Here is a 20020-nt window from a genome sequence, read left to right on the forward strand (position 1 = left end):
GCCAGGTGTCGAGCAGCACTGTGGAGCTTACAGCAGGGAGGTGGAAATAATGTCTCAGTGCATGAGTGAGTCCAGTGGTGGCCTACGCTTCTCTGCTGAGCAGTCATCACTGTGATGATGCTGCTGCACAACACTGTTGTCTGGTCAAGAGGATCCTTACATGATCAAGAGAGGGAAGAGGAGGAGGAGGAGGATGGTATCATACTTCATACACAGTGTGCTTCGCATGAAAACAGCAAACAGGACGAAATTGAGCCTAAATTAAATGTTCATCAATCCCCGACTCACACACCAAAACTCATACAAATATAATCTTTCTCAAATAGCACATATATAAACTAGAGCAGAAAATGCTGGTCAAAAACCAGCAGCATTTTAAGCTTTCTATTAAATGAGGTACACACTGGAGCACATCTGAGGTCATCTGGTAAGTTGTTCCAGTGACTAGAGCATTAAACTGAAAAGAAGCTGCTGCAGATTTCACTTTAATCCTTGAAACAGGCCTGTGTGAGATGACCTGAGAGACCTGTTTAGCTCGTAAGCACTGAGCAGGTCTGAGAGATGATGTGGAGAAGCAGCATTTTGTGTTTTATAGACAAGAAGCAAACCCCTGAAGTCATTTTAGGATGATAAGGTGATCTGAGAGCTGGTGTTATACACCCAAACCTTAACACATGAGAAATTCTGTGACATGTAGTAATAGAACCTGTGACACACTCACTTTCAGCAGATTGACGTGGCTCTGCAGAAGTTCAGTAACATGACAGACCAGGACCAGAAGGATCAAAACAATTTCACCAACCCAACAAACCAAATGTGTGTATTATTGAACTTATTATAGTACATAATCCTGTTATGGGAGATGAGGATTGGAGTGGCAGCTTGTCAAGTTTGTTCAACAGGATCCTGACTTCATATAGCTGCAGGTTCAATTCCCTGTGTTGATAGTGTTCAGTCACTGCCTAGTGTGTTGGACTAACAATCAAACAGTCACTCTTTCTTGGAGGCAGCAGGGAGCCTTCCTGCCCTCAGGAAAACACAGATCTCTTTACAGCTTCTTCGCTATCAACAAATCTCCACAGACTGCAAATAAAATATCTGCAATAAAACCAGCAGAAGAGCAGTTTTACTGCAGAAGAAGAACTGGTGATCATTTTTATGCAGACAGACTGCAGAGAGTCTCCTCTGTGCTTAGGAAGGACAATAACCTGACACATGAATCCCTCCTCCCTCCAAGTTAGGTGTACTGTTCTACTGATTTTACACACACACATACACAGCATGTAAAGGTAAAACAGCTGAGAGTCACAGCCCTCCCCTTCTATCATTAACACCCATAATTCCTCTGCAAACTACTACTACACCACTATGTGAATATGCAGTGAGGTCCTCAGTCTGTGTGTCTAAATATTGGATATGTGGTGAAGTCTGGAGGCCTTGTTGTCTCTGGTGAACTGAACTGAAGTGTAAATGCTCATTGAGCAGCTCTAAATACATGTAATCCTACAGAGCCCTGGGGTGGAAGCATTAGAGAGATAACACAGACCCTGAATGAAGAGTCTGCATAAAACTGACTGACTTAATGAAACACTAATGTATTAACAGACCATGAATTTATTACAAAAAATACTGAGGAGGCGCAATGACTGTGGGACATTTGTACTGAGCAGAGTCACTCTTACTGTAATCTCAGGCAGCAAGTTAAAACAATTGAAGACACAATAAACTGTATTAAACATAATTCTCTGAGTTATTTCTCTTCTCTCTAGTTTTTATCTCACTAGATCTTTCTCCCTTTACCCATCCTGTCTTCTCCCTGTTTTCTTTATCAGGTGCAAATCATTTCCACAATATTTATGCATGTAGGGCATTTTTCCTTTGAAGCTTTTGTTCAACACAAATAGAGTAAAATCAATTTCCAACTTTACGGTTTCTTGTTTTTGTTCTTCTATTCATTCAGTTCTTTTCTTCCTCCTACCTCTTCTTTCTTCTGTGCTCTGGGTGATAAAGAAGGTAGATTCAGCTGCTTTCAGAAGGCTGGAGAGAGAACAGAGTCTCTGAGACTAACACTGTGGTGAACCTGATGAGTATCTGAAAAAGAAAATGCTGTTGTTGTATCTGACTCTTGACTGAAAAACGCTGAGGCTGTTAGTCTTTTGGGATGTGAGAGATTTGCAGATTCCCACCTCTCAGCTCCTCTGATCGGAGAGAAAGTTTGATGAACAACAGAATGTTTGTGTTCTGTTTGTCCAGATTAATTCAAATGTCCAGTGTGCTCATGCCAGTGGGATGTTGTTAGTTTGCTGCAGTATGTAGAAATCTTATATTCTCTGACACTATTTTCATGCTGATAAAGTGAGAGATCTCACACTGTGATCTGATGTAGTGTTTGATTGGATATTATGTCATTATTCTTTCACAGAGTCAAAGTGGATTGAATAATGATAATAATCACATTAGGGGAGAAATTGTTGAAGTGGATCAAATCCTCAGTAATCTCCCCATGCACATTTCCCCTCACAGCTGTCACCATGGTAATGAGTGGAGTGGGTTGTGTGGCTGTAGTCTAAGTGGATCATACTGTCTTTCTACGCCCAGTTTCTAGCACCCAAACACACCCAGAGTATCTGCTGCTCTTTGTCTGTTTACCCCTTTTCCCTTGATGTTTGTCTCCAAGCAGAAATGCAGCATGAAATTATTCTAAGTGGAGCCACTGAATCAGTCTATTTGCCACAATTACTGACTGAAAGGCTGAAGAGGGAATAACTGTTCTCACTGAAAGACCTGCATTTACTATACGTGTGGAAATGAACACTGATGCACTGATTCAGAGATAAATGTCCTCCTACAGACACAACATATGATAATTTTGCTGAACATGTTCCTATTTGTGTTTCCAAGTGTCACTGCTGAATGAAGAGTAATACAAACTTTTGAAACTAAAGTGAGAATCTTTGATGAATGAAGGAGCAGGGAGCTGGAGACAGAGGCTGAGGCAGTGGATCATGACACTAATGAGGTGCTGACACCTGGACGACCTGCATCACTGAGCCTCAAACATGGAGGACGAGGTGACCACAGTCACACTGGAGGCAATGGACAACAAGAGCAGCACACATAAACAGATGTCAGGTGTGTCTTCTACGATCACAGAAAACAGCAGCTGCAAATACTCATTCAAGCCCAATTCATTTCATCCAAACTAATAACATTCTTATCTAAAGGATCTGAATGTTTTTGTGATAGAAGTTCTCTGTCTCTTTCTCTTTATGCATCACATCCACTCCTGAAGCCTCTGCTGACACTGTAGCCAAACCCACAACACAACCAGCATGACCCTTATCATCACAACAGTAGACCCTGTCCACATCTGTGCCACAGCACCCAGCATATGATGTAGGTATGTGTGTGTGTGTGTGAGAGAGAGAGAAACAGAACATGAGTTGCACAGAGTATGGGTGTTATTGTTGTTGATGCTCTCAGCATGAGTCTAATTAAAGTTTAATTCAGTGTAAAGTACTACAGCACAACTCAAGTGCTGAACTCTGAGTGTTACTCACAACCTCTCTAACAGGACAGAGGCAAGAAAACTATATTCTCTGAAATATGAGGGCGCTTCAAAAAGTTCATGGAAAAAGAACAGTTGGAAAAAGTGGTTTAAGTTATGATGTTTATTTTTGCATTGCAACATGCATTTAAGGGTTCATGTTAGAACATGTTATGACATGTTAGCACAAGAACGTACAGGTGCGCAGAGATCAAAATCCCTGCATATGATTTTTAGCTATGTACTTTTTCCACAAACTTTTTGAAGCCCCCTTGTACTGATACTGATACAATGGACAGTTTTATTGCTTCATGATGCATCTCTTATCAATCTCATGCATTTGTTGGCGAGTTAGTTTGTACTGTAATCCATGCAGAAACTACAGCTAACACTCAGTGTCCTCATCCACAGAAACATCTGCACTCACAGAAGACACAGAGACATAAAGGTGAACCTCTTATTCATTTGAACACCAAGACACTGATTCACTTCCTCTCCTCAGTGCTGCTGAACTGTACATGGTGTTTAAATCAACTGTCAAACAGCTTTATTTAGCAGACAAATCAGAGCTATAGTAGAGCTGTCTGTAGCAGTTAGTGTGAGGAGTCCTACAGCCCAGCAGCCTGAGGAAATAAAATGTGGCTGGACTGTTCAGGACAAATAAGAGCGTCTGGAGGAGTCCAGCTGTTTGTTGAAGATGCTTTGACTTCAGTAATAGTCTATAATAAGGTCAAAGGTCATTGTGGAGGGCAGAACTCTACAATATGAGAGACTCATGGAACCATTATAGACCTGGAGAAAGACGCTCACTAGAGAGATCATTACTTTAGCTGGGAGGAGAGAGAGAGAGAGGAGGGGGTGGAACAGACAGAGAAAACACATGATGTATACTCTAACACAGCATCATTATATAAATGTATGTTATGATTATCATTGTTATTAATAGTAGTTGTATTATCTACAGTATGCATCACATGACATATTCAGACTGTGTCTGTTTGTCAAATCATCAAACACATGAAAAAGACTGGGAAAGGCTGCAGGTGTTGTTGTCAAGTGTTAAAATGATCCAAGGCAACTCAGCCTTTCCACAAAATTGTTTTCACTTTGCAGTGGGATTCTCATTAAACCAAAAAATCAAAAGATAATATTGACACCAGCAGCCCTTTGATAAACAGCTATTAAGTCCAATTGTGCCTCCATATTCAATCTATTCCACTCCACAAAGAAAATAAGCCTCCATTATTTTTCAATAAAAAGACTGTGGAGCTGAAGTATGAATTTGATATTTTTATCCCAACAATGCACATGCAAAGAAGACATCATTCATTTCTCATTCTGCTCTGAGGTTTAGAACCAACAAACAATCAGCTGACCTTCTCTTCAGAGACCACCACTGTCTTTTGTTTGTTCAGACTCTGTAACAACTTCTCACAGTTATCAGACCTGCAGACAGAATCACTTCTTATTTCAGGCTCTCAGAGATTCTCATAACCTTGCAAAGGTTTTTCTACCACACATGTAAAACTACTAGTATGTCCTGAGTGGTGGAAACTAAACGCAATAAGCTCATCATTTTCTCCTCTATGTTGAGTGTCTGTTGTTGTAAACAAGATAATGACTGAGGACAACCTCTATGGTGGAGGTACTGCCCAAAAACAGTAGCTGGTGTGTGTGTGTGTGACATGTATATTAGTGATTACGCAAAAAGTAGTCAAGTACTCACTGTCATCACAAACTTTATCTAAGTCCGAACCATCATCTGTGTTTTGGCAGATAATATCTATAGTTCTTTTTTACTAATTATTACAGAGAAAGTGAAATGGAGAGATGAAGACAGAGAGAAGACATGATGCATTTACATGTTTCTGTACAGTTTTAATTTATTTTGTGTGCAATTCTGCTGTTTAAACAGTGTCATGGAGATACTTTGCTAATCTCTGCTTTTGGTGCCAGCTAGCATTTGTCAGTTTCAGGACCAGGGGCTAAGCTAGTCAGGCTAACCAAAGTAGAAGATGAGTCCTTTAATGTGGCACAGCAGCAGCTCCATCAGCATGTTTGCTATCAAATTGAAATTCCTCTAAACTTTGATTGTTTCTGCTCTTCTCTCTTTTCTATTTCCTCCCCTCTCAGCTTGTGTGGTCAATACACACTCTCAGCTTGACACAAAAATGATGATTATCTGTGCACTTGAGTTCCTTGAGTAATCCTTCCCATTTTATCACAATAAAACACATTGAAGACTTTAGTTTTTCTTTGCTTTCTTTCCTCTGATCGAGCATTTGATCTCAGTCACTCCTCTTCCTCTAACTAATTACAAGGACAGAGTCTCATTTTTCTTTTACCTTTAAGCAAGGTTTATATTTAAAAGACAGTCAGGATGCATCGTAACAGATGTGACAGATGAGATGGAACAGGAGAATGAGAGTAATGAAGCCCAGATACATCTATCTATCACTGAAGAGAGGAGGAACAGAACAACAGATACAGAGAGGGAAACATGAAACAAGAGAGACCTGAGAGAGGTAAACAGAAGAAGAAACAAAGACGAGGCAGAGAGAACAGCACTCAGCACAGTTTTCTGTCCTCTACACACAGTCCAGTGCTGGAGGACTGAGTATCTGTCTCTGTTGTGGTTCTTACTCTCTCTTAAAGAGCTGAGAACAACTGCTGCTAGAAATAGCTCAGAAGTCCATATTCTTCTGAGAAATCTCCGAGTCTTCCTGCACAAATATATTACATGATTGTTAAAGACAGTTCAGATATGATTCATTTTCTCAATCAGAAAAATCGGAAAGTGTGAAAACAGTAAGTGAAACCTCTCCTCTCTCCTCTCTCTCCTCTCTCCTCTCCTCTCTCATCTCTCCTCTCCTCTCTCCTCTCTCCTCTCTCCTCTCTCCTCTCTCTCCTCTCCTCTCCTCTCTCTCCTCTCCTCTCCTCTCCTCTCTCTCCTCTCCTCCTCTCCTCTCTCTCCTCTCCTCTCCTCTCCTCTCTCCTCTCCTCTCCTCTCCTCTCCTCTCCTCTCCTCTCCTCTCCTCTCCTCTCCTCTCCTCTCCTCTCCTCTCCTCTCCCTCTCCTCTCCTCTCCTCTCCTCTCCTCTCCTCTCCTCTCCTCTCTCTCTCCTCTCCTCTTGATCAACTTTCTAACAACAATCACAGCGTGGCAGAAGAAATGCTCTTTTTATGTATTCAGCTTTAAAACAAGTGTCTCTCTCTGATGGGGACCATCACTATGATGATAATGTTTATGTGCCATTCAGTGTGTTAGTGCACTTTTGTGTGTGTGCCTGTGTGAGAATCTGTCGTCTCATTAGCTTTCCCTGTGTGCAGTGTGGATTAGAGAAGCTCTGGAGCCAAGTATCTACACACAAATAACACACACATAACACAACGTTGTTGATACATTTGACTGTACTGCAGCTGCTATAAAAGCCCGATGAATCAAACATCACATGTGACCTTTCTGGTGTAAGATTAGAAGATCATTTAACTCAGTGTGTTGAGTATCATGTAGTTCATTTAAACTAGTGGTCAGTCTCAGCCTGTGTTACAGTATGTGTCAGGAGACTGTGTGCATTGTGCACAACATGATGGTTTGCTAAGTTAATGTTATCTTGTTCTCAGTATTCCTGAGCTTTTCAGTCTTTTCACAGTCTGTGATCTCTAATTCCATCCACGGAGCAGTTTGAATTTATTCAGCCAACATTTTTAATAAGATCACTGAGCAGCCACACTTTAATCTGACATTAATTAGCTCTTAATGGGAAGGTTTTTTGGTCTCCAGTAACATCAAACACATCTTCAGCACACACTCACACAAAGACACTCTTCTAGAAGCTGAAACTCCTGTGGTGTTTCAGGGAAAATGGTTTTGTCTGGTTAAGATGGAGTCCAGCTCCTTCACAGTTGTTCTCCCTGCTGCTCTGTGCTGTGTGATTGATGGAGTAATTACTCCATGAAATGGTACAACATTACACACTCCCCCTGGTCTTTGTGTCAGGCTCTTCAGTAACACAGACCTTTATGACTGTCGTTCTGCACCATCACACTGTTTGACTCATCACACACACAATAAACACAACCACAGAATACATGACTACACACACTTCATCACTTCATGTGTGTAGATGCACAGGTACTGACACAGGTCTAACATGCTAATGTGACACATTATGTCCTGCATCAACTGTTCAAGGACGACTTGTTCATTGTTTTACCATCAGTTCTAAAAACCTTCATCATGTAGTGGTGATGCCCTGTTCATTCAAAAACATCTTCCATGGTCAACACCTTACAGTTTACTTATGACATTACTGATAATTATTTTACAGTAGCCCTCTCTCCTCTCCAAATTTTTAAACTTAGAAACTGTGCCACTTATCAGTAGTTCTTAGCTCATGTAATAAATTCACTTCACATTCTCCCACACATGAGAATAGATGTGAGGACATGTATACATGGAAATGGCTACTGACTGCACAGTGACTTTATACATTTCCCCCTCAACCAAGTGCAGCCTGGTGTTTGGGTGGGTTGTAGAACAGCACTTGTAGCAATCATGTGAAGCAGGAGCATCTGGTCCTGTCACAGGCATCAGGGAACAGCCTGACTGTTTGCAGCAGAGCAGAGACGAGATGGTCGTGACTCCCTGCATACTCACAGCTCTCTGAGAGTCAGGCACACTCCAGTTGGAGAGACTTTAGCAGGGAACAGCAGCCTTTTTAATGTGTTAACACCAGTGTCTTAAGCCACTATATACAGTAGCTTAAGAAAGTATAAGATATAAGATATAAGAAATGACTTCTTGCTCATTTTATTATGTTGTAGATTTCATTTTAGAAGGATAGTCTGAATACTTTCTGATGTCACTGTATGTAAACAACAAGTATTTGAGAATAATGAGTTGAGGTTACTATTCAACATGTAAAGACTTTAATGTCATGGACTTTTGTCTTCTTAGACAGAACTTTAAATGAGGCACACTAAACGCTTCATTTGGTTGGAAGGTTCTTTCAGCCTTTTGGATTAATGTTAATTAAAGGGCAAATGAAGCGTAGCAGAGAGATTAGAAGAACCCTCTCCTCCAGATATCACCACCTCCTAATAATCTCACCAAATACTGAAGTTTCTCAGTGAATATTAATTTCAACCATATTACACACTTTATTCTTTTACTTTCCATAATGATTTAAAACATCATATTACTTCAATAAATCTCATATTCATCACAAGTTAGTGACATTATATCTCAGAAGAAACTGACAATATATGGTTCAAATATTTATAGTTCTATAAACTAAATTGTAAATATTGTTGTTGTGATATTTATGTTGACTGCAGGAATGATCAGTTTGAATCTTTTCTGCTGCCATGTTCTGTGTCAATATGTTTTCTTTGCCTTTACCAACAGTAAGCAGTGGGGCCATATATGTGGCAGAACTCTACTGATATATATTTTTCCATGTTTGGGTGGCCAGGATTATATTTTGAGAAAGAAATAAAGTGAGAAAGCTGCAACAGATGGAAGATGATGACAGAGGTCAGCATCCTGAGGACAAAGGGTTGAAGGCTCGGCTAACTCCACTTGACAGAGATTTATCTCCGTACTTCAGAAGGTCAAATTCAGAATTGATTTTCTTGAGTCCATGTTTCCAAAGGAACAACTCTCAAACTAAATCATTTCCTCAAGTACACGACACCACATATGATCTGAGCTTTTTTCCCCCACACTGTAGAATTATGCAGGAACAATATATAAGGGCCAGTCCAGTTCTCTGTCACAGTTCACCAGGTTTAACAGGCCCCTCCTTGCTGTCACCTATCAGCTGGAATAGGTTACATGTATGTGCTGGAGAAAGCACTGTACTGGATTAGACTGTGTGTTGGAGCAGGTTGGTGTGACAAGGCAGATAAAGCTGTCCATGGAAATTATTTGTAATATTTCTTCAGGATGTTGCAGTTCTTGGTTCTAATTGTGTCAGCAGCTCTGACAGTGTGACTGATGTAAAAGGCTGTAGGAGGCTAGGCACCATGTCCTGCTGTTTCTCTCATGTACTCTGAACAGTTACATTCAGTCTGTCACTCTGACAGTGTAAAGACTCCTTTCTGCAGCTGGATGCCAGCAAATCCTTGTGACATAAAGAAACGCGTAGCTAATCTGTATTCTTACCTGCTGTCATAATTTGCACACAATAGGACAAACATTCAACAATTAAACCTCTGATCTGAAGAGACACAATAATAACTCACTTTTTGCTGCTTCAAGTGAAAGCCCTCATTAACTTTCTTGGTTTCATTAGTTCAGTGCTCATTATTTCTCACTGTTAAAATTCTGATGGGATGTTTGTTGGGCTTGGTTAACCCTTGGTTGTGTTCTTTTTGGAGGGGAAGGATTTAAATATGAGGATAACAACAGGAATAAACATTGTAAATCTGAGGACTGATACAGTGCTCAATGCATACTCATCTCCCAGATGGTGGATTATTACAATTTGTGTTGCAGATAAACAATACTGTGATGTATTTGGAACAAGATAACTAGCCAGGATTTTGTAAACAACATTTGAAATTCAGGGTCTTTGCCTTGTGTGTGTAGCCTGGTTTAGACCAGAAGGTCATTCTTCAGGTTTATTAGTCCATCCTCTGATCTGATCTGATCTGATCTGATCTGTTCAGTTCAGTTTACCACCAATTCATGTTTTTGTCAGGTTTTTTTTCTATTGGCAATACACTGAGGAAAATGACTGTGTTATTATTACAGAAAAAAGAAAACAGGTACAGCAGCATTTGCAGTAGAGGTGGGATGAGAGAAGGCAGCACTTTGCCACCATTAACCTGATGCTCAGATAACAGCAAAGATGAGTTATTGGACTAAAATGGGAGAATTTCTGCTGCAGTTATACAAATAGATATTTGAAGTATTCACCCTCTCCATGTCAGTATTCCTACATGGTCACACAGTTTTTGAGGACAGCCTGCTCTGGATAGACACAACACTATTCACCATGCCACACTCCTTCATTTTTTAATGACCGATTTAACTCTACTCCAGGAGATGTTCAGGGACTTGGATTACATTTAGGTGGGTCCTATTTAAGGGACTGAACACTTTACTCTAAAATTAGCATTTTGCAGTTAATATTTCTAATTCATTTAGATCACTTTATTCAGATCTGTTCTCACTTTGACATGAAAACATCTTTTTCTGTTGATCAGTGTCACCTTTGATTCAATGGTGTCAAACAATAAAACATGGAAACGTCCAATGGGGTCAAACACCTGCATTTAAGTCAACAGTTACAAATTCAAGAAAAAAAATAGTTGAATAAACCATTAGTCAAATTTCTCCATCTCTCTCTGTCTCACTGTTGCTCTGTTCTGGCTTCTTAAATAAAGCTTGATAAGCAGCAGCAGTTATTTATATGGTAATTCACCAAAGAAACACAGCACACATACTTAGGATTCACTAGAATGGAAATGAGATTTGCTCTGTGACTTTGTGTGTGTGTGTGTGTGTGTGTGTGTGTGTGTGTGTGTGTGTGTGTGTGTGTATGTGTATGTGTTTGTGTGTTGTTTCACTTAAATTCATAATACTGATATCTCTTGGACTCTGATTGATGGAGGATTTAGACACAGAGTTGTCATGTAGTCAGAAATCAGATTTATGACTATGTCTAGGACTGTGTATACTAGACGACTAGAAGTGGCTTCATTTGTCACATATTTCCAGATTAGCCAATAAAAACATTCTTACCAGGAAACTTAAATCCACACAAAGCTTCTACATTGAATTCCCCCAAAATGTTCTTCATTGTTAGACATATTGCTGTTGCTATTGACATCATCTTTATTAACAACAGACAAAATCCCAAAAACTAATCTCTTCTCATCTTTTTGTCAAGGGCCTGGTACAAGACCAAAGTCTCTCTCTCTCTCTCTCTCTCTCTCTCTCTCTCTCTCTCTGAATCTATTCCCCTTATCAGCCAGATGATAAGTTGGCAGAAAGACGAGAAAAGAGTGATTGGAAGAGGACATACATAAAAGATGAGGAAGGTGTTGAAATGGATTGGACAAAAGCTCGGTGTCTGGAGACTAAGTGGTCGTCCTGAATAAACTGTTGTGGTTTAAGACCTGATACAGAGATGATCCGAGGGGGGGTGATGCAGAGATTGAATTGTGTCGTTAGGATGTTCATTTGAATAGCATTTTGTTGGTAATTTGGGGGTTTCATTTACACACCTGGTGGAATAATCACTCGGTTGTCACAGTAATAAATGAGCCCTTTACTCTTTATGCAAAGGCAGTGCTAAATGATTGTAATGTAACACGCTGGCTTCCAGACTTCTGTTAGTGATAATGTTTGATGTGGGCAGGTGGATAAAGCTCAGTGTTGATTAACAGAAGCAGCTGAATTCTCCATCCACCTGTGTCTGTGTCACAGTCTGACACTCCTGATATAGTCTAGTACTGATGACAACATGCACTGTGGATCCCACTGCTGATTGTTGTAAAGCTCCATTTCTGTCAGGAGGAGATATGACCGGGATTCTCTCATCCTGTGGCCATCTTCTTAAAACAGGATTCTTCACAACATTTCAAATACACTTTAACATTTATTGTGATTCATGTCATCTTTTCTGAATGGAGAGGAGATCCTCAACAGTCAGGCCACATGTGTTTCTTGTAGGGCACAACAACAAAGAAGACGCAGATTAGTTTGGCGTCTGACTTCTCTTCATGATGTGAGATAAATGAATGAACTTGACTAGTGAATGAGAAGCTTCACTGTTGTTAAGTCCTTGTGTGGTCTGAGGTTTCCTCCTAATCCATATTCTATCACAGAGCTGAACCACTCACTAAAGCCTCATTACTATTTCATAATATCCACCATGAAATATTCACATTCATAAGGTAGGGAGGATCTCAAGGTAAAACTGCTGGAAAATAATCAGTATTCATAATCATGACAGGAGAAATAAAAACAATATTAATTGGCTTTGGTCTTTTTTGTGGATTATCAGAGAATTTGTTTCAGACATCGATTAACTGGAAAATCCACTTAGAGACAAGAAAACCTGGTCTTGACCTCAAGGTTAAAGAAAATTTCATCTGTAAACAAGAACAATAACACAGCTGCAGACATCCATCTACAGTATGCACTGTGTTGTATGATGCATCGTCTCCATGCAGTCAGTGTGTTACTATGTAGCCTTGGTGTCAATCACACATTAGAGTGAATGAAGGCTGTGGGCTGTTTGAAAACTCCCACAGGAGCTGTTTATCCCACTCTGCTGCTGCAGCTCTGACTTCCCTCTCCTTGTGAAGTTTAAAGAAAATCATCATAGAAACCAAATCATACATGATACAAACACAGTCTGTAATTTGAGGTCTTCTGTCTGAAGAGTCAGAAGTTGTCTGTCATGTCTGTACATTAAAAAAAATAAATAAATTCCACTCTCCTTGTCTCTATCTGCATATTCTCCTGAATTATGACCAATCCAGTCATGCTCTTACATTTACAGCCAGAATTTACACACTGTCCTGTCCACATATCAGTTAGATCATCTTCTAGTTCAGTTTTATGATCAGTCGTGTTTTTCAGAACAGTGACATTAAGTTTAGAACCTGTTGGTTTGGTCCTTTTCATTGTGAATCTCCTCAACAATAATAATTCACTGCAGGTTTAACACACTAGAAACAAGCGATAGAAAAAGCAGGATTTAGGAATTTTAATGACACTTGTGCCAAGATGCACTGTGAGAACAAATTAAAAAGTTAAGATGGATAATAAGTGATTTACACACACAAGCCATATGTTAACATTCAGTAGAGACTGGTCCCTGTATTTTCTGCCACTCTGCTGTTGTGAGGAATGGTCTACATTAATGATCTCTGACCCTGTCTGTGTAAAATAAAACACAAGCACAAATCCAATTTAAATCTGGTTTGTTGACACGTGTGAGTCCAACAACAACAACAGCCTCCTACACAGTTCAACACACTGACAAAATGTGTCGCTCCACTGAGACACCAGATGAATGCAATTTGATTTCATGGTTCTGCAGATCTCAAGGTTACCGACACAGAGGGAGTGTGTTTGTGTGTACTTGGTTTTATGTCTGTGTGTGTTACTGTGTCTAAGTATTTCTGAGTGCTGTCTCCACTGTGACAAATTTCACTGTTGCAAAGCTGATGCAAAGTGGACAAAAATATCTGATGAGAAATTCACTGGTGATTTCAGCTACTGAATATTCAGCTCAGAGATGTACAGTTAGAATTTCATGTTTAGGTGAGTAATGGTTGTGAGTCATGGTACACTGTTAGCCCAGATTTTATATTTACTTAAAGACTTAATTGCAATACACTTAAACAATCTAAGTTAGATGCCATTACTATACAATCCTGTGTAAATTCTACTAATCTATAGACATTGGGGAATGTATGAATAATTTTAGTCAAATGACCTTAAATTTCTACATTTTTGTCACGCCACACCTCTTTTTCAAATCCACTGAGTTATGAGAGGCCCTCGCAGTTGCAGATTACTGAACCACCCGCTTTCAAAACTATAGGTAAATATTTTTTTTTCACTTTCTAAATTATAGCTTACACATACTCATTCATACACATGTACAACCACATAGATAATAAAAACAAAAAGAAAGAAAGAAAGAGAAAAAGAAGACAACATCAAACAAAAACCATTAACTTTTATGTTTAACAGTGCCACTTTGTCAAGTGCAAAGAAAAATTTAAATAAAGTACTGTGAGATTTTGATGTGTGACGATTTGTTGTGGTGTGATACATGACGGGACATGAATGCTCATGACCGCAACCGTGTTCATGGTTCAACGCATGGATCAAGTCCTCATGGACTATCTGGGGAAAAAAATGAACATTATAAGTGAGTTTGAATTAAATCAACTTGGACTTAAGTGCATTGAACTTAAAGATATTAACTGTAATAACTATGCAAAACAAGTTTAGATAAAATCCTCCCATGACGTGAACTCTGTGACTTATTGAAGTCAGTGAAGTCATTTTTCTGATTCTTCTGTCACATAGTTTTATCGATTCAGTTGTTGAAACCTTTTAGTGACCTCTGTAGTATTGTTTGCCTGTTTTGTTTCTCCTGTGCTGTGCAGGGTGTCCTCTTGGCTGCTTTAGTGTTTTATCTGCATCATTCCTGGTGTAACTTTGGTGCACATAAAACAAAAAGCCACACTAACTCAGCACTCAACACTTACTGACACTTTTAAAGGGGAAGTGTTTGATTCACAGCCATCAGTCAGTCACTTGCTCTGATTCATGTCCTTGGCAATGCAAACCTGCTGCCTCCCTCCTCTCAGTCACTGTTCACTGCCAGCTCACACTTAACAACTTATGCCTGCCTCGAGGCCCTGACAGGCAGTCATACCAGGACAGTCTGTATCACAGCTGTGACGAATGGTGACATATGACTTCCCAACATGATCTGTACTTCTGTCCAAACCTTTTCCAGATTGTTAGCAGAGGCTGTTGATTAAACAGTGACTGAACAGTGACTGTACTTATGCGGATATGGAAAGTTTTCAGTCCCAGAATGGAGTCAGGATTTCAGAGTTTCTTTACGGTGGACTGAGTACAGTCAGTTTCACTTCTCCTCTCCTCCTCTCCTCTCCTCGATCTTTTGACTATCCCCTCAAAGGAAAATGAATTAATTCATTTTAATCTCTCTCACTGTTTTTCAGCTCACTTATCATTTATTGTGGTTTTTATTACCACCAGCTCTTTAGAATATTACCAACATATCATCCTGCCTCTGGGAAATATATAAAAGGGTGAGGAGGGCAAACAGAGCTTGTTAATAAGATGAGAGTGTAATCAGGTCTGAGACGTGTGAAAAATACCAATGATTCCGTTTTGTTTTCACATCTAATAGAGAGAGCAAACCTAACAGCCATAATAAGCAGTGGAACAGGACTATAGCAGAGGTGGTTTAGACAATAACAGTAAACTAGGGGTTTGTTCACAACATGTGTGATTGACTCACGACTCGTATCGGTGCCTCACTAGACTCTGCTCTCGCTTTGTCTCTGTGTCCTCAGATCTCAGCAATTAGAAGATGAGTTTCCCATTGAAACCAAATGTTTCACTGAAACAGAAGTTAAAGTAAATGATGGAATGATGGGTACATCCTGTTCCTGACTGAATTCTATAATAGTATGATGGACACTGTCTGATTGATATTCCTCCCTCAGGAGTCTCTTTGAGTCTTTTTAAACCAGCAGTAGACTGTCTGCACAGCTGCTGTTTTTCTCATAATGTTCATCTGACTGTTCTGTAACCACAGACAGGGGCTGACATGTTGAAAGAAAATTATATCCATAGGCATTTTGCTCTGATATGAACAGAACCAACTATCTGTTGTTTAATGATTCTTCTCCAGTATTTCTCACATCTTGCCTTTGAACTACAATAAAAGTGTAAAACACAGTGTAAAATACTACACACAGTTTTTAGAGAAAAATCACATTTCTCCCTCATATTTTCCATGACACCTGAGTCACAGAGTTCATACAGTTTAGGCAGTGTTTAGAGAAACAAACTCATAAAACACAAAAACCTTCCACAGCCTCACATCTGTTGTTGAGGAAGAGAAAACTCCCTCTCAGTGAAATGATATCTTTTTAATGAAAACCATTTGGGGATAAAATCTAAGTGAAGTTCTTTGTTACGCCCACCATCATGTCTCCTCTGTTATTGCATTTTAGCTCCCTTAAGGGGAGAAAACTTCAAAGTCCACCTGTCACATTTAGACGACAGGAATGAGGATGAGAGCAGGGCGGAGAGGAGCAACAGATGTTCAGTCAACCTCAGCATTACTGTTTGTCTTCTGTCACTGAACTGGTTTCTGTGAAGCCTCAGACATTCTCACTGTTTTGTATCTTGTTTATCTTAAACAGACTGTCTGCAGACAGAGGTGTTTTGCGTCACAGGTGTGTGACATTATTTGCGGTTCCTTTTCTCCTGTTCTGTTCTACCACTTTGTACTTGTCACTGGACTTGTGTGATTAAAATATGGCCTTTTGTGAAACTATCAACAGAGTTGTGTTTTCACAGTGAACCATGTCTGTGCTCTGGTACTGGTCTCTGTCCATGGTGCTGATCCACAAACAAAAGACACCTGTTTACTGTCCACAGACTGATGTGAAGCTGAATGAGCAGCATGGCTTCATCTGTCTGTACTTACAGCTCAGTAGATGTTTATTTGATTGTTGCTGTTCTCTACACAACTTCAGCAGCCTGTTGAATGATTCTGAATGAACTTGTGGGTACATGTCAGTACAAAGCCTCTTGACAGCAGGAGGAGCTGAGTGTTGGGACTGTTCATCAGGTTTCTTCATGGAAGAAGAGCTGAGAGCCTCCAGAGGGAGATAAACTGATGCAGAGTCATTGAGGATAGATGTATAGGCTGCAGGTGTGTTACCTGTTACTCACCTTCACTGACTCACGTTGTCTTGTTTAACTCTTGTAGTTACATAGTTTCTTCTTTGGCTTATTTTTTCTCTTCCCTCATGTTTTTGTCTACTCTTTGATTTTTCAAGTGTTGCTTTAAACCTCAGACCTACTCTCACAATTAAAATCAAACAACACCACCATCAAATACCAGAAACACAGGTTTGGATTTTTACATAAAGTGTGACTGTGGCAGCAAGCTTTGTTTGAATTGAATTTATCTGAGCTGAACTTTTGTGTTTCTGCTGGTGCATTATAATGACAACAGTATTATTTCTGTTTGGAACAAGAGGGGAGTGTAAATTAACATCTCCACACAGTCTACATGTACCATAAGGTCTCATGACCTGAAGCTGCACAGAGAGAAACTGAGAGGAAAACAAATGATGGAAAATAAATCCACAGGAGATCCTTTTTTAAATTTCACTCTGTGATAAATTGTTTATTTACAGATGGTTTTCAGCATGTTTTAGTGATTAACTTCCCATTTTCTCTTTCCCACTTACAAGTAAACATTCACTTCTGCCTCAGCTTAAACACTGCACTGCTTTCTTTTCACATGAGCGGCTTCTCTGCTAATGAGCTGCTGCTCCAGTTGGCGGCCAAACTGGAGGAGAGTTAAGTTAGAGACTGATTAGTCAGTGTCAAGTCTACAGGAGAGTCGCTACCACAAAATCAGAATGACACGAGCAAGATGATGTTGTTTATAGTTGGTGACAGTGAGGAAATTACACGGCTAATATAAATGGGTTTTTCACTATCATCACTGCACATTTCAAGATACTAACAAGGCTGGAAATATTCCTACATCCTAAGATGAGCTCCTTTTTACACACACACACACACACACACACACACACACTCCTGTTTTTCTCTTGAACCCCAGAGAGCTTTCTGTTCTCTCCTCACAGAAATTTCATCACTCTGCCTGAGACAGACTGGATCCTCAGTTTGACACTTTCTGCTTTAATATTGACAGGTTTGGTAAAAGCAGTTCACCTTCACACTCCCCATGTCTAAACCTGTTCTTCTCTTACACATGGATTATTGATCACCTGCCACATTCCACTGGAAAATATGTTACACTTATGAATTTTCTTTAAAAATAACATCTGCGATATGTTTTCTAATGTACTCCAGTGTCTTGTAACAATGTGACTGATATGGTGGTTCACATCGTTTGAATCCTGGCTGTTGAATTTGATGAAAATGGGACCTTTCATTCTTTCCATAACTGTGAATGTCCTCATGTTTCCCTCAGGGAACAGCACAGTTGACAGGAGGCCTAATGGTTACTTTACATGTTTATTGGGAGTCTGAGCTGACAGCAGTCTTCATGTGTGTGACACAGAGCAGAGAGAGACTGAGAGCAGCCTCAGAGGCTGTTAGTTTATCTGGCAGCTGACAGTCTGACTGCCACTACAGTTTACACCAGACCCTGTTATAATAGAGGGAAGAGTGAGACTGACTGCAGTGTACAGCAGACTACATGTACTCTATCTGTGACAGATTAACATGTCTGTATTTTACACAGAGAACAAGGGAGAAGAGAGATGCAGACAAATGAAAGAGGGATTCAAAGGAAAGAAGAACAGTGGTAGTTTCCACACCTTCTCTCCTGTTTACCTTTCTAATTAAATGTCAGCAGTAAGAAATGATGCTCTCCAGACTGTGAGTACATCAGCTCAGAGTATTTGTGAATGTCTGGTAATGGAGTGGTGACAGAAGTGAAACAGTGATGGATCAGCTGCTCAGATGGATTTGAGTGAGAAAACACCACCATTTGTTTTCTCTGAATAGAATTAAAATGAGATACAGTTACTTTATAGTCTCAGTGTTTCACTGTTGAACTCTGGAAAAGAGTTTTGAATTTGGAATTAAGTAAAGCAAAGAGAGAAGTTATGAGTTATGAGTATGATGTATTAGATATGAGACTGTGTATTGACCTTTGATGGTGTGGTCCATGCTCAAGTTTATAACTATTTTGGTGGAAACAGGATTGTTATCTGGTGGAACAGTAACAGTTCCCATCACTACTTCTCACCTGGTGAGTTTTTCACTGTGAGTTGTCAAAATATTTTCACTCCCTGCTAACTTTCCACTCATTAGCTCAGTCTGCACCCACTCCCACCTCTCTCTGGACTCTCACACTTTCACTGTATCTCTTTCTGTTTCAACTCTCCCTGCTTATTGTTTCTGTTTGCTTTCTCCCCTAAATTTTAAGCTTTGTCTGCTTTTTTCATATCTGCTGACCTTGGAGTGATTTCTTAGAGAGTAACAAAACAAATGCTGAGCAGTGATTTCATGAGAAACACTGAGGTCAGCTCAGGTCAGGTGAAAATAGACTTCTCTGTTTGTGTTTGAGTCTTTTTTAATTCTTTCATTTTAATAGCTTTGGATTAATTCATGAATTCATTTTAAGTTGGTACCAAGTTGAGGCTCCTTCATGCTGCACTGCTGCTCCCCAGGATGACTGAAGCTTGTAGTCTGGTATTCACTGTTCATCAGGGTAACATGGATGCCCTTTACTGGAGGATTCATCCAATTAATTAAGTCAAATTAAACTTTGTACTTTTAATGAGTGATTTGTTTGCTTCTCGAGTTCACAGTGAGAGACACAGAGACAGGGAGGCAGCGAGGGGAAGACTGATTGTCAGCGAGCTCTGTTTATGTTGGATCCTTAATCTGGTCGCATCTCCCTTAATGAATCCCACACTCCCAAAGCACTAATGAGATGTTTTGACTTCTGTGTTGGAGTGAAATAAGACACACACACTGTGTTCAGATATGATTTAACCATAAGCTTGTCTAAAAAATGAGCCATCACCTACATTTCCACTTTGATGAACAGAATTACGTATCTGCTCCTACTACATCCAAATATGTCTCAGTCAATAATGTGCTCGTTATTTATAGGGTGTGTTTGATCACACCAGTGTGAGAAGTTTGAAATGAAACAGTGTTTCTGTGAGTCTG

This window comes from Lates calcarifer, linkage group LG21, assembly GCF_001640805.2.
Source record: "Lates calcarifer isolate ASB-BC8 linkage group LG21, TLL_Latcal_v3, whole genome shotgun sequence".
NCBI classification, from domain to species: domain Eukaryota; kingdom Metazoa; phylum Chordata; class Actinopteri; family Centropomidae; genus Lates; species Lates calcarifer.